Consider the following 13258-nt stretch of genomic DNA (forward strand, 5'->3'; position numbering starts at 1 on the left):
GGATGGGCATGGAGGAGGGCACTTGTGGGGATGAGCACTGAGTGTTATGTGGAAACTAATTTGACAATAAACTATTTGTAAAAAATAAATAAATAAATAAAATAAAATAAAAAACAATACTAAAAGAGACAGGTACCCTTAAAAGCAAATAATGATGTTTCCTCATGTCGATGATTCCATTTGTCATCATATCATAAAAAAAATATGAAAAGTAAAAATGATAAATGTATCCTCAAGGCTGAGTTCAGCTGGAAACTATATGAAGGCAGGCACTATAATGACAATGAAATGAAATTTCAAATAAGTCAGGCAACTTGCTCCAGTCATACAACTAAAGATGGGGAATTTTCTGGAAAGCTATAGCCTATCTAAGTATCATACCTAACTTGGATATTAATAGCAGTATAAGAATTAGAATATTCTACCAAAAACCTCATTTACCCATTCATGCAAAAAACATTTATAGAGTATCCACTATCTGCCTGGACTTGTGCTAAATGAAAGGAAGTTTACTTATTAAGCATCTCTCTGCCTAACTTTCCTTGTAAATAAGTCAAATTTCTGTATGAAATAAATCTATTTTAATATTATTTTCTCTATATCTTAACTTTACAGTTATATTTTATACAATAGTCCAGAAAAAAAGTTATACTGAGAACTGTATTTTAAAGTTAGAGAAGTGGAGAGATGCAAGATAAACAAGAAGGCCATTCTAAGCCTCTAGTGTAGTCTCATAAGAGCATGTGTACTCACCTTTTCCAAACCACCTATTGTTTTGGTTTGAGTTCCCTGGGGAGCAGACTCTGAAACAGGATTTTACATGTAGATATTTTCTTTTTTTTTTTTTTTTTAATTCTTACTCTTGAAAGAAAGAGAGAGAGAGAGCAGGGAGGGACAGAGAAAGAGGGAGACAGAATCTGAAGCAGGCTCCAGGCTCTGAGCCTTCAGCACAGAGCCTAACACAGGGCTTGAACTCACAAATCATGAGATCATTACCTGAGCAGAAGTCAGACGCTTAACTGACAGAGCTACCCAAGTGCCCCATGTAGATATTTTCTTGAAGTGTGCTCTTAGTAACAAGATTTCTAAGGAAGTGAAGGAAAAAAGAACTGGGCAGAAAGAAAATGTAAACTGTTATAATGACAATAAGGGACCCAGGAGATCACACAGAAAGTTCTAGAGCTGGGATGACTTTTCACATGTGCCTACAATTTAGACAAAAGGACCAAGTCCTTGAATTCCCACAAGGACATTCTGGGGGTGCTCTCAAGAAGGGGGTATGATCTTTTGCAAGTCAAGTCCCTTTGGTTAATGACAACTGTCAGAGAGGGACTGTGAGCCCAAAGCAGCCAATATACCTGACAGTTGGGAAAATTAGTGCCTAGATCATGAAAGGAGAAACCTGGATATTATACCAGAATACCCACTACAGTACATCCTTAACATAATTTGGATCCAATTACTTTGTATAATAAGTTTGCCTCACTTAAGAACAACTCGAATGTATTCTTTTCTTGATAAAACTTCTAAGAAGAAAGTTATATATAACCCCCACCACTGCTTCTGATCTTATAGCATTATCAATATGCATGATTGTCCCTCTTCCATAAGCTTCCATAAGCCACTCTAGATTCCCTTCATCCTCATCTAGTACCTCTAATTGGGGTGATCCAGAGTTTCATCCCTGAAGATTCTGAGTTGCAGGTAACCATACCATTCTCAGATCATAATTGCTCCACTGGTCTACTCACCATCCAAACTCGCCCGTATACCACAAAATGCCCTCAAGGGACACCTCGGAGCCAAATGCATTTTTCTTGCATCCATCATATAACAGTAGACTTTCCTCACCCATAATCATCAGGGCTAATTATCTTTGTCAACACAGTAAATTCCTTTGTTGTTTACTGTTCTCTTGCCACAAGGTACTTGAAGTGAACACAGAACATCTAAAAGCTTAAAATTTAATAGGATTCATGCTATGTCTCCTGGTAAGTATATCCCATCTATGGGAAATAAGAACTCTAGTTTCTCAGAACCTAAAATTTGGGGTTGAAAAGCACAAATTCCCCAAGTGGGTTACTAGGAATAATGATAAATTGGTCCACTCCTATTTTCACATCTCGGTTTCTGGAATTCTACATCCATAAAATGATAGTTGCCTTTGAGTGCATAGTGTTCAATCAGGTGCCTCAGCTGCAACTTTAATATGCTGTCCCACTGTTCTATAAGGCCAGTGGCTTCTAGGTAGCACTTCCTTTGTTGTAAAGTGAGTCACTTAGTCCATTGTGATTTTATATATGATATCATGTCAGTGGATCACACATTCTGTCAGCTCATGAGTGATACTGGCTGAGGCTCAGTGCAACAAATGCAAATATACACCCAGAATATGTGTTGGTTCCACCCTGGACTTGCTTTGAGCTTCATCCAAAACTAAAGCTTTCAGTCACTTGTGAGTGGGTCAGAGCATTATGCTCAAGTTTTGAGAATTACGAGATATAATAATTCATCCTATACTTTGGAGGGGATGGCCCAGCAGGCCCCAGACCACTCTCTAGATAAAAATTTCATTGATACAATGGGCCAGTGAATTTTTGTAGGGTTTAAATCCCATATCTAGGGATGTCATAACCTCTTAACTATTTCTATAAATCCCTGTGAGTCAATTCTCTGTGAGTCGGTACGTGTACGTACACACACACACACACACACACACACACACACCTCTGATATTGCCACTCATCATTTCACATCAGATAGTTTAAGATGGTTAAGTTTTATGACATGGTTTCTATTATTTCAGATTCCTAAAATTTCCATTGCTATTAGGGAGCCCAGTTCTAGAATACCATCTCCTATCATTGCTTGTAATCTACAGAAGGCAGCTATCACTGAGAAACTCAGTAATGCTAGTTCCTTTCACAAGAATACTTTTTATTACTTTGAAATTGGGGGTACCCTGTGTATTCACAAAGTATGTATGTCTAGCATGCTCACTTCTCTATGTCTTTTGATTTCTTCTTCTACCGTTTGCCATGGCAACTCTGGCATTTCTATATCACTTAGTATGGGCCAAGCTTCTAAGAGCCAACTTAATTCCATTTTAGTAGCACTTCCTGGGTTCTTTTACATTGTTAAATTCTATATCAGAAGAGAGTATTCCTTATTGAGAGAGAGTACTCCCTTATCTAACTTAATGTTCTATTCTTCCTTGATTCAGTTATCCCCAGAATCCAGTTTCAAACATACTTTCCAGATTCCTGTTGGTTCATGTTGGCTAGGTCTCTTCTCTTACATAGTAAACTGACCATTACCATAGTTGGGTTATGTTGATACTTGAAAAAAGGAGAGATGAAGAAGAACATTTGTTGTCTATATTATCTTCAAGAAGAGTTAGAGTGCTAGTCTTCAGAAGGGAAGAGTAGACAACTTCTGTAGGTTCAGACAGTTAAAAGGATGTGAAGATTCAAGGTTTTCAACTGTGTTGACCCACATGTCCCTATCCCAAATCTCAGAATTCCATACCTTTCCAATTAGAGCCCTGACCTTGATAAAGCAGAGCTGTAGAGTCTTGCCTACATGACTTGTTCTACTTCCCTTATAACTAAGTCTGAGGCCTAATTCTCAGTATGTTCTGTGTTCCACCTGCAGAAGATGCATCTACTTCTGTAGAATTTACCATTTACCATTTACCTTTACTAAATGTGAGCAATACTGGATCTCATTATTACCCTCAATATCTACACCACTGAAATTTTGAATTATTGAAATTCTCTTTGTTGATTTAAACTTTCTCCTCATAGAGCTGGACCTACTAATCCTGTTCTAACCTCACATTACTTAATGTTGACTCTGTTTTCCTTTCCTGATTCATTCCCTTCCCTATCTAGGACCCATTCCCTATCTAAACCCATTTTAACTCTTTTCTTACAAGTATTCACAAATCCTATGGCCTTCCCAGCTTTCACCATATCAACTTCTCTAAACTCTAGAAAACTACAATATTTTTTATTTTTTTCCTTTGAACTATTGCACATTGCTGGAGAACATTCACTGTAACAGTAGAAATCAGCTACAATAAAATTTGTAATTTTTATCTTCAATAGAGTCCTTGATGTTTTCTACACACCACTGTATTCAACAATTTCTCATTATTTTCTTTGTCAATGGAATAAAGTTCTTTCAAACTGAATCTAATATGATCAATCCTTCATTCTTAATGGATAAACTCCTTTCTTTGTAAAAAAACAAAAACAAAATAACTCCACCTGATATTTTCTCCTTAAGCTTCACCTTACTTCCTGTGTAATCTATAACATCATCAGTCTTAATCTCCCTCAGCAAGAAAAAAAAATAGTTCTATTCTTTTGCACACCAACATCTCCATCTATGATTTTTATTTAGGAGCTTTCTAACAACAGCAACAATAATAGCCATCATCTATGGAATGTACACCTGCACCAGTCACTAGGATAAGCACTTTAAATTAACTGTAACATTTAATCTTCACCATAATGCTTAATTATCTCCATTTAATAAGTGACAAAACTGTGGATTCCCCAAGTTAAAATCCTAGTGGTCTAGTGCCAGATCACACAAGATTAGCACTAACCAAACCTTTTTTCTTTTTTAATTATTTTTCATGTTTTTTGTTTTTGTTTTTGTTTTTTTTTGCTAGATAGAAAGAGAGAGAGGGAGGAAGAGAGGGAGGGAGAGGCAAAGAGAGAGGGTGACACAGAATCTGAAGCAGGCTCCAGGCTGAGCTGCCAGCACAGAGCCAGACATGGGGCTGAAACCCATGAGCCAGGAGATCATGACCTGAGCAGAAGTCAGATGCTTAACCGACTGAGCCACCCAGGCACCCACAAACCTTCTTTCTTACTAATCTTCAATCTATTCCTATCATGTTCCTCTTGATCTCTAAACATGCTCAAGTACTTTTATCTTAAAACTACCTTTCTGCAGTTTTTATTTCTCTTCAAACCACCACTCTACTATATTTTTCTACTCCTTTATGATCAAGCTCCTTAGAAAAATAAAACAGAAGGCCTATCTGCCTCCACTTTTTTTTTATCTCCATTCATCAATCTTCTACAGTCTGCCTTATTCTCTCATTAATCTAATAAAATGCCATCAACCACCTCTCTGAAAACCAGTAGCTACCTGTCAATCCCATCCTGATCAGCCTCTCTGTGGTGTTTCATTTTTTTCTTATTCTAAAGTCACCTTCTCTTGACTAATGATAGTATTCTTTATTGGCTTTCCTCTTATTTCCTAAGTCTCCTACTTCTCAGTCTTTTTTACTCCTCTTTTTTTACTAAAATGTTGGCCTCCTTGTCCTTATCTCTCATTATCCCTTCTTAACATGCACCTCAATACAAAAACTTTAAAGAGCTGATCACTGTCCTGAAGAAGTTTATTAAGCAGTTCACTGAACAATACTATACACAATACTCTAAACACATTTACGGAACTTATAGTGACCAGATAAAAATTACTATACAAAGCATTATGGTACATTAAGTGTTTGAGGAAGCACAGGATAGAAGATTCAATTGTTAAGGTAATTCATTAAGGTAGATTTCTCAGAGGAGCTGTGTGTTGAAGAATCTGTGGAAAATGAATTCTCTCTCTCATCTACTTAACTTGGAAAAGATGATCATTCATTTTCCCTCATTCTCAAAGAGAGCCAAAGAAAACAATTCAGCTAGCTGCTTTAGTAATCAATCCTGTGTGTTTAATGATCCTTCAACCATTTTAATTTAATCATCCATGAAATCATCTTTAAAAATGTCTGGTGAGTTTCAAATTCATAGTCTTTACCATCACTTTCCACATGATCCAAATTAAAACCAATTAAGTAAAATTTTCTGTTTTTATCAAATGCTAGAATAGGTAGATTTGAAGACAGCTGAATATTCTTTTTACAAATGATTTACTCATGTGCTCAAAGCCATCTATGGGTTACATATATCTCTTTGTCTTCTCCAGGCCCTATGGTCATTGTGTCATAACTATCCAGAGTTGGGGTCACATTGAACTGATTCAAACCCCCACATGTTTTTTATTAGCAATATAACCTTCAGTTTATTACTTGAATGGAGTCTTCATTTTTTCATTTATATGGCAACAGTTACATACACATATAATAATTAGGATATTGTTATCAGAATCACTGAGATAATTTCTATGAAAGAGCCAGACCTAAAGAGAGTACTCTCTAAACAGTGGTCTCCCTTTCTTCCATTTCCATAGCAAATGGAGACTATTTTCTCTTTGGCTATTTTACCCTTCATTTATATAGCAAATAAATTATTAATTAAAAAAATCTTTAAATTGGGTTATTTTCAATTTGTTGATATTATGAATGTACAGTAATATGCCTTGCACCTCTAGCATATTGTGTTTGACATTCCCAAGAAAACTTAAATACATAAATCTTCTGTTGAAGTCATTGTGTGCTATTACTGTAAGAGTTATGATAAAAATAATTACAAAGAAATTGCCAATCTACCACTATGATTGCTCTGCATACCTTCCTGCTGCATATTTTCTCCTGGCTATTTTATTCAAAGAAATATTAAATAAAATATAAAATATTTAATAAAATATTAAATATATATATTTTTTGCTATAGAGAAGGTAGTAAAAATTAAAAATTCAAGTAGGAAGGGGTACCTGGGTGGCTGACTCGGTTAAGTGGCCAACTCTTGCTTTTGGCTCAGGTCATGATCTCATGGTTCATGGGATCCACCCCCATATTGGGCTCTGTGCTGACAGTGCAGAGCATGTGAGGGATTCTCTCTTGCTCTCTGACCCTCCCCCACTCACACTCATGCTTTGTCTCTCTCAAAATAAATAAATATCTTTTAAAAATTCAAGTAGGAAAACATGCAAGAAAAATTATGTCTATGAGAATTTAGTGTACATTAAAAGTTAGAATGACTGTATATGTGTTGTGGGAGTCTATATAAAATATACAAAAGACCTTCATAGATAAAATAGCTAAGTTGCCAAGACATCTCTAAAACCCAGTAAAAATAAGATGTTGTTATGGAGAAAGCTTAAAATTGGTAGCCACTGAGGGGCTCTATAGTAAGCCAAGGCTAATTTAATGATAAAATTTAGGACTCTGGGGGAAAAATGAATATACTTTTTTTGGCCCACTACAAAAGGACCACTAAAAATAGAACATACTACAGAAACGGAAATGTCCACTATTCTAGAAGAGAAAGAAATAGATTTGAAGGAGATCAATATTCCTTGAAGAACAGAAAAACCATGTAACTTATAAAACTAAATCCATTTGGGATTCATTCCAAAGGTGAAGAAAGTGACAAATGTTAGGAGAAATCTCTATCTGCTATAACAATTCACATCTCCCTGTAAATTGGGATGGGACTTACAGGCTACCAAAAAAATGAATATAGATCTATTAAAAAGAACTTTTAAACCATAATGAAGATCTTGTTACTTTTATTTTCTGAGAACAGCCGTCTTATAGAATGTGCTAGAATGTTTTTCTCTGACCCATTTTATCTCACAGTTTTTAGTTATTGGCTCTAAATGGTATGTCTCCTTCAGCAATTTCTAAATTTTTAAAGTTAACATTGCTTTGCATTTAAGATGCTTTGGCAAGGACTGTAATGAGAATTTTAAATTTGAATAAAACCTCTTGAAGTTCTAAATGAGGCTATCAAAGAGAACATTCACCAGATGGAAACAGTGATTGATCTAAAGCCTCGAGTCTTGTTTTTAATCTTTGTTTTCCAGCAAAGAGAAATTTTACAGAATCCTCTCTCTTCCTAACTATTTAAACTAAAATACATAGTTAAAATGGAGGTACTATGGTATATTTATAGAACAGAAAGTAGAAAATCTTATGTCACATCCTAATCAAAAAACAGGGTACTCTGAAAACAATGCAGATAACTCTAGTTGGGGTTCCTGTTCTGTTGCTACTCCTAAGTTAATTTTTCACTGCTGGATGGAGGGCATTCCCCAAAGTTCTCAACCCCCTAGATGATGGCCTATGTTTAAGCTTATGATTTCTCATCAAGTTCTATGATTTCCTCTGATTCCTTGAGACTCTGTTAGACGGCATTTCTCCCTTACAACTAGATAGGGCTGCTCCTCACTCTTTCTTTTTCTCACTTAACCAGATGAGTAGAAAGGATGCTGAAAACATAAATAAGGGCAGAGATATAGCTATAAAGAGTCTGGATCAAGGATATTAAGCTTTTGTATAAATAATAAATAAATTTTGGCAACCATTAGTTTGTTCTCTGTTTTTACAGGTTGCCAAATTAAATATGTAAGGTTTTTAAAATATCAGTTATATTTCAATAAAATTATTTTAACAGCTTAAAAACACTAAAAAAATAGCTTCATATAACATTCTACTATATGCAATTTTTTTGATAAATAATATTCAAATACAGAATGCAATACCTTACCTAGCACATAACATACAACAGGGATTCAGGAAATGTTTGTTAAATTTTATTGCTTTTTAACAAAGTGATTTTCTTCAGTAATAATTTCTCAGATAAAACTCAGGTAAAAATAGAGAAGAACAAATAAATTCTCATTATGTTAACCCACTAAAATGTTGGGTTTGTTGATTATTATTATTATTATTATTAGCAGTTAGTCTACCTTTTCACATCATATCTCCTTGAGAATTCCACACAAACATACAGAGTGAATTCAATGAGGGGAAAATTATCGAAAACAGACTTCAGCTATTTGAGAGAATTTCACAAGTAAAAATCTTGTGATGCTGGTGATGCTGGTGCAAAGGTTTTTAACGTTCTTAGTGAAAACAATGACCAACCCTATCATTAGTGTCTGTTATGGTTAATTTTACATGTCAAGTTGGCTAGGCCACAGAGCTCCAACACTTGATCAACCACACTGGATGTTGCTATAAAGGTATTTTTTAGAGGAGATTAATATTTAAATAAGTACATTTTGAAAAAGCAAATTACCTTCAATAATGTGGGTGGGGCCCATCTAATCAGTTGAAGGAATTAAGAAAAATAATGACCTAGCCTGAAGAAAAGGGAAATCTGTCATCATACTACCTTTGGACTCAATTTGCAGCATCAAATGAGAGACCCTCTTCCCTGGGTCTATACTCTGCTGTCCAACCTTCCAAATTTTCAACTTGCCAGCCCTCATAATCATGTCAACCAAATCCTTATAATCTCTCTCTCTCTCTCTCCCTCCCTTCTCCCTCTCACATATATGCATGTGTTTTGTATGTCTATTTAAAATAAACAGGTCCTAACAGAAATCAAATGTGAAAAAGCATACCACTGCCAATTAGCCAGTCTCAAGTAAAATGGCATCCTAGGTTCATTTTGGAATTAATACACTTGTCACAGAAATATGTTTAGATGTTCTTTATGAGTTCTGCTATTGTTTATTGTATCTAAGTTTAACCTATCTTTTCAATTACAATGATAAACAATGAGTTAAAATTTAAAAAGGCTGACCCCATAAGGTTCAAACAGAAAAGCACATGTACATGAACTGAGAGCAATAAAACTTTTTTTTTTTAAACTACTTATTGGGTACATGCTTCAGCAGCACATATACTAAATTTGAAATGATACAGAGAAGATGAGTATTGCCCCTATGCAAGAATGACACAAAAATAACTCACTGAACATCTTCTCATAATGAATACTGTGTAAAGCTTGAGTCATATAAAGCTTGTAGAAACATGATTCCTGCCTATGGTAAGTCAGATTTTCCAAAAATATCAGTCATAATACCTTCTAACCTTCATGCTCTTTTACTATGTAATTTTGATATTCCTCCTATTGAAAGACAGAGTCTATGTCTCCTCCTCTTGAATCTGGATGACCTTTTGCCTCAACAAATATAGTATGTCAGAAGTAATACAATGTGATTTTCAAGCTGGACTATAACAATGCTATGTTTTTCTGCCTTGCTATCTTGCTTTGTGGGAAGCCAGATGCCATGCAAGCAGTCCAACAACTCTTAAGATTTCTGTGCTGAACCCAAAATTCACATGGAAAGGAAGATGGCAGCAGAGTAAGGGTACTTTAGACTCCCCATACATACAACTAGATAACTATCAAGTCATTCTAAATATCCCAGAAATTGACCTAAAGCATTGCTGAACAAACTCTACAACTAAAGGCAGAGAAAAGGCCGTATCAAAGATGGGAGGAAATGTGGAAAACTGGTTTGGAAGAGAAACAGATTGTGGCTGCCACAGTACAGAAGGACCATGGTTGCAGGGAAGTACACAGGGAAAATGAATCCCCATAGCAATTGACTTGGAAAGTGAGAAGGGCTGAATTTCATGAGTTCTTGCAACCAGTGGGACTTAATTCCTGGAGTTCTAAGGTTAGCGGGCTTGGCTCAAGGACAGCCCAAAAGCATATGGGCTGCTCCTGGAGAAAAGGCAGAGCAAAGAGCCCACAGACATATACTAGAGAAACAGCAATCTGAAGAATACCTGGGGAGCACAGTGGAGAGGTTATTTGCTCATCTTAGAGTGTGTCCTAGAGAGGCAGCATTCACAAAGACTCCTCCAGGAACAAAGGAACTGGAAGGTGCTATTTCCTCCCCCCCACCCCTCAGCATAATCACAGGGCCACTTGCAGGAACCAGCATAGCACCAAGCCCTGTCCCCATTAATCTCCAATGGAAATGCTCCTCTCAGCAATACTTGTCTCAGTTCCAATGTAGTGGGCCCTTCCCACAGAAGACCAGCCCAAACCCCAGCCTATACAATGTCTCCCAACCCAAGAGTTTTTCAGGGCCTTGGTTGTAGCAGCAGGGGTGACAGGTCTCATTTCACAAGCAGACCAAAGCCATACCTAGTTAAAACTCACCACATTCAGGCCAAGGACCAGTGTCCAAAACAGGCAAAGAGAACACTATAGACAACTGGCCTGAGGGATAAAGCAGCTAGAACAAACAGCAGAGCACACATAGCACATATTGAGGAAAGTCCCTGAAGCAATAGGCCCTGAGGAGCAGGGGGCACTACACTACTGGACACTACAGGACCCCTTCTTCATAGGGACATTACACTTAAAAACAGGAGTTGTAGATAACTTTCCTAACACAAAAGCAAGCACAGATACTTAGATAAAAGGAGAAGACAGAGGAATTTGTCCTGAAAGAAGAAGGCAAGGCCACAGCCAGGGATCTAAGTGAAAAAGATATAAGTAACATGCCTGATAGAGAATTTAAAGTAATCATAAGGATACTGTATTTGAGAAAAGAGTGGAAGACATCAGTGAGACCATTATATAGAGACTATATCAGAGATAAAGGGCTCAATAAATAAAATGAGAAACATGATTGATGGAATGACAGCAGGCTGGAAGAAGCAGAGGAACAAATTGGTGGCCTAGAAGACAGAGTAATGGAAAGTAACTAACATGAACAAAAGAGAGAGAGAAAAGTTATGCAAAATAAAAATAGACTTAAGGAACTAAATGACTCCACCAAATGTAGTAACACTCACATAGGAGTCCAAGAAGAAGTGAGTGAAAAGGGAACAGAGAATTTACTGGAAGAGATAAGAGCTGAAAAGGTCCCTATTCTGGAGAAGAGAACAGATACCAAATCCAAGAGGCACATAGAACCCCTAACAAAATCAACAAAAGCATATCCACACCCAGACATATTTTAATTAAAATGGCAAAATATAATGATAAAGAAAAATTATTAAAAGCAGGAAAACAGGAGCACCTGGGTGGCTCAGTCAGTTGAGCTAATTCTTGATTTCAGCTCAGGTCACGATCGCAGAGTCTTGGGTTGGAGCCCCATGTTGAATTCCATGCTGTGTGAAGCCTGCTTAATACTCCATCTCTCTCCTTCTCTCTCTCTCTCTCTCTCTCAAATAAAGACATATTTTTTTCTAAAATAACAGCAGAACCCAAAACAAAATACAAACAGAAAAAGACAGTTACATATGAGGGGAGTCACATAAAGCTATCAGGAGATTTTTCAGCAGAAACTTTCCAAGCCATAAGTGAATGGCACAATATATTGAAAGTGCTGAATAATAAAAATCTACAGCCAAGAATATTCTAGCCAGCAAGGGTATCATTCAGAACAGAAAGAGAGTTAAAGAGTTTCCCAAACAAAAACTAGAGGAGTTCATGACCACTAAACCAGTTCTGTAAGAAATTAAAGGGCACTCTTTGAATGGAAAGAACAAAGGGGAGGTATAAAGGCAGGAAACACAAAAGCGGTAGAAATGAAAATTTTTATAAAATATCAGTAAAGGAAATCATAAAATAAAAGGATGTAAAAGATGACAACATATACCTAAAACATGGGAAATAGGTGAGTAAAGGATGGGTTCAAAATCAAATGACTATCAACTTAATATAGACTGCTATATGCAGAAGATGTTATACACAAACCTAATGGTAACCACAAATCAAAAACTCCTAATAAACTCACAATGAATAAAGAGAAAGAAATCCATATATATAACTGAAGAAAATGAGCAAGCTCATGAAAGGGTGAAATACAAGAAAGAATCAAACAAAATCTTCAGAAACAACCACAGAACAGGTAATAAAATATCAATAATTCCATATCTTTCAATAATTACTTTGAATGTAAATGAACTAAACACTACTATTAAAAGACAAAGGGTGAAAGAATGGAAAAAAAAAGTAAGATTTATTTACATGCAGCTTATAAGAGACTCGTTTTAGACCTAAAGACAACAGCAGATTGAAAGTAAGGGGATAGAGAAACATTTATCATGAAAATGAATGTCAAAAAAGTCAGAGTAGCAATACTTATATTGGACAAAATAAACTTTAAAACAGACTGTACAAGAGACAAAGAAAGACAGTATACAGTAATAGAGGGGATAATCCAACAAGAAGACATAACAATTGTGAATATTTATGCACCCAACATGAAAGCACACAAACACATAAAATAGTTAATAACAAACATAAAGGAACTAATTGATAATACAATAATAGTAAGGGACTTTAACACTCCACTTATGTCAACAGACAGATCATCTAAAAAGAAATATCAACATGGAAACAATTGTCTTGAATGACACACTGGACCAGTTGGACTTAACAGATGTATTCTGAGGATTCCATACCCAAACATCAGAATACACATTCTTTTCAAGTGCACATGGAATGACACATCACATATTAGGCCACAAAACAAGCCTCAATAAATTCAAAAAGATCAAAATCACACCATGCATCTTCTCTGACCA

At 36.0% G+C, this 13258-nt stretch overlaps 1 pseudogene; it reads left to right on the forward strand.

Annotated features, from left to right (window-relative positions):
* Positions 1-9585: 9585 nt before the first annotated feature.
* Positions 9586-9684, forward strand: LOC120227502 (annotated as a pseudogene).
* Positions 9685-13258: the final 3574 nt, after the last annotated feature.

This window comes from Hyaena hyaena, unplaced genomic scaffold (assembly GCF_003009895.1).
Source record: "Hyaena hyaena isolate Hyena2069 unplaced genomic scaffold, ASM300989v1 scaffold_2423, whole genome shotgun sequence".
Classification (NCBI taxonomy): domain Eukaryota; kingdom Metazoa; phylum Chordata; class Mammalia; order Carnivora; family Hyaenidae; genus Hyaena; species Hyaena hyaena.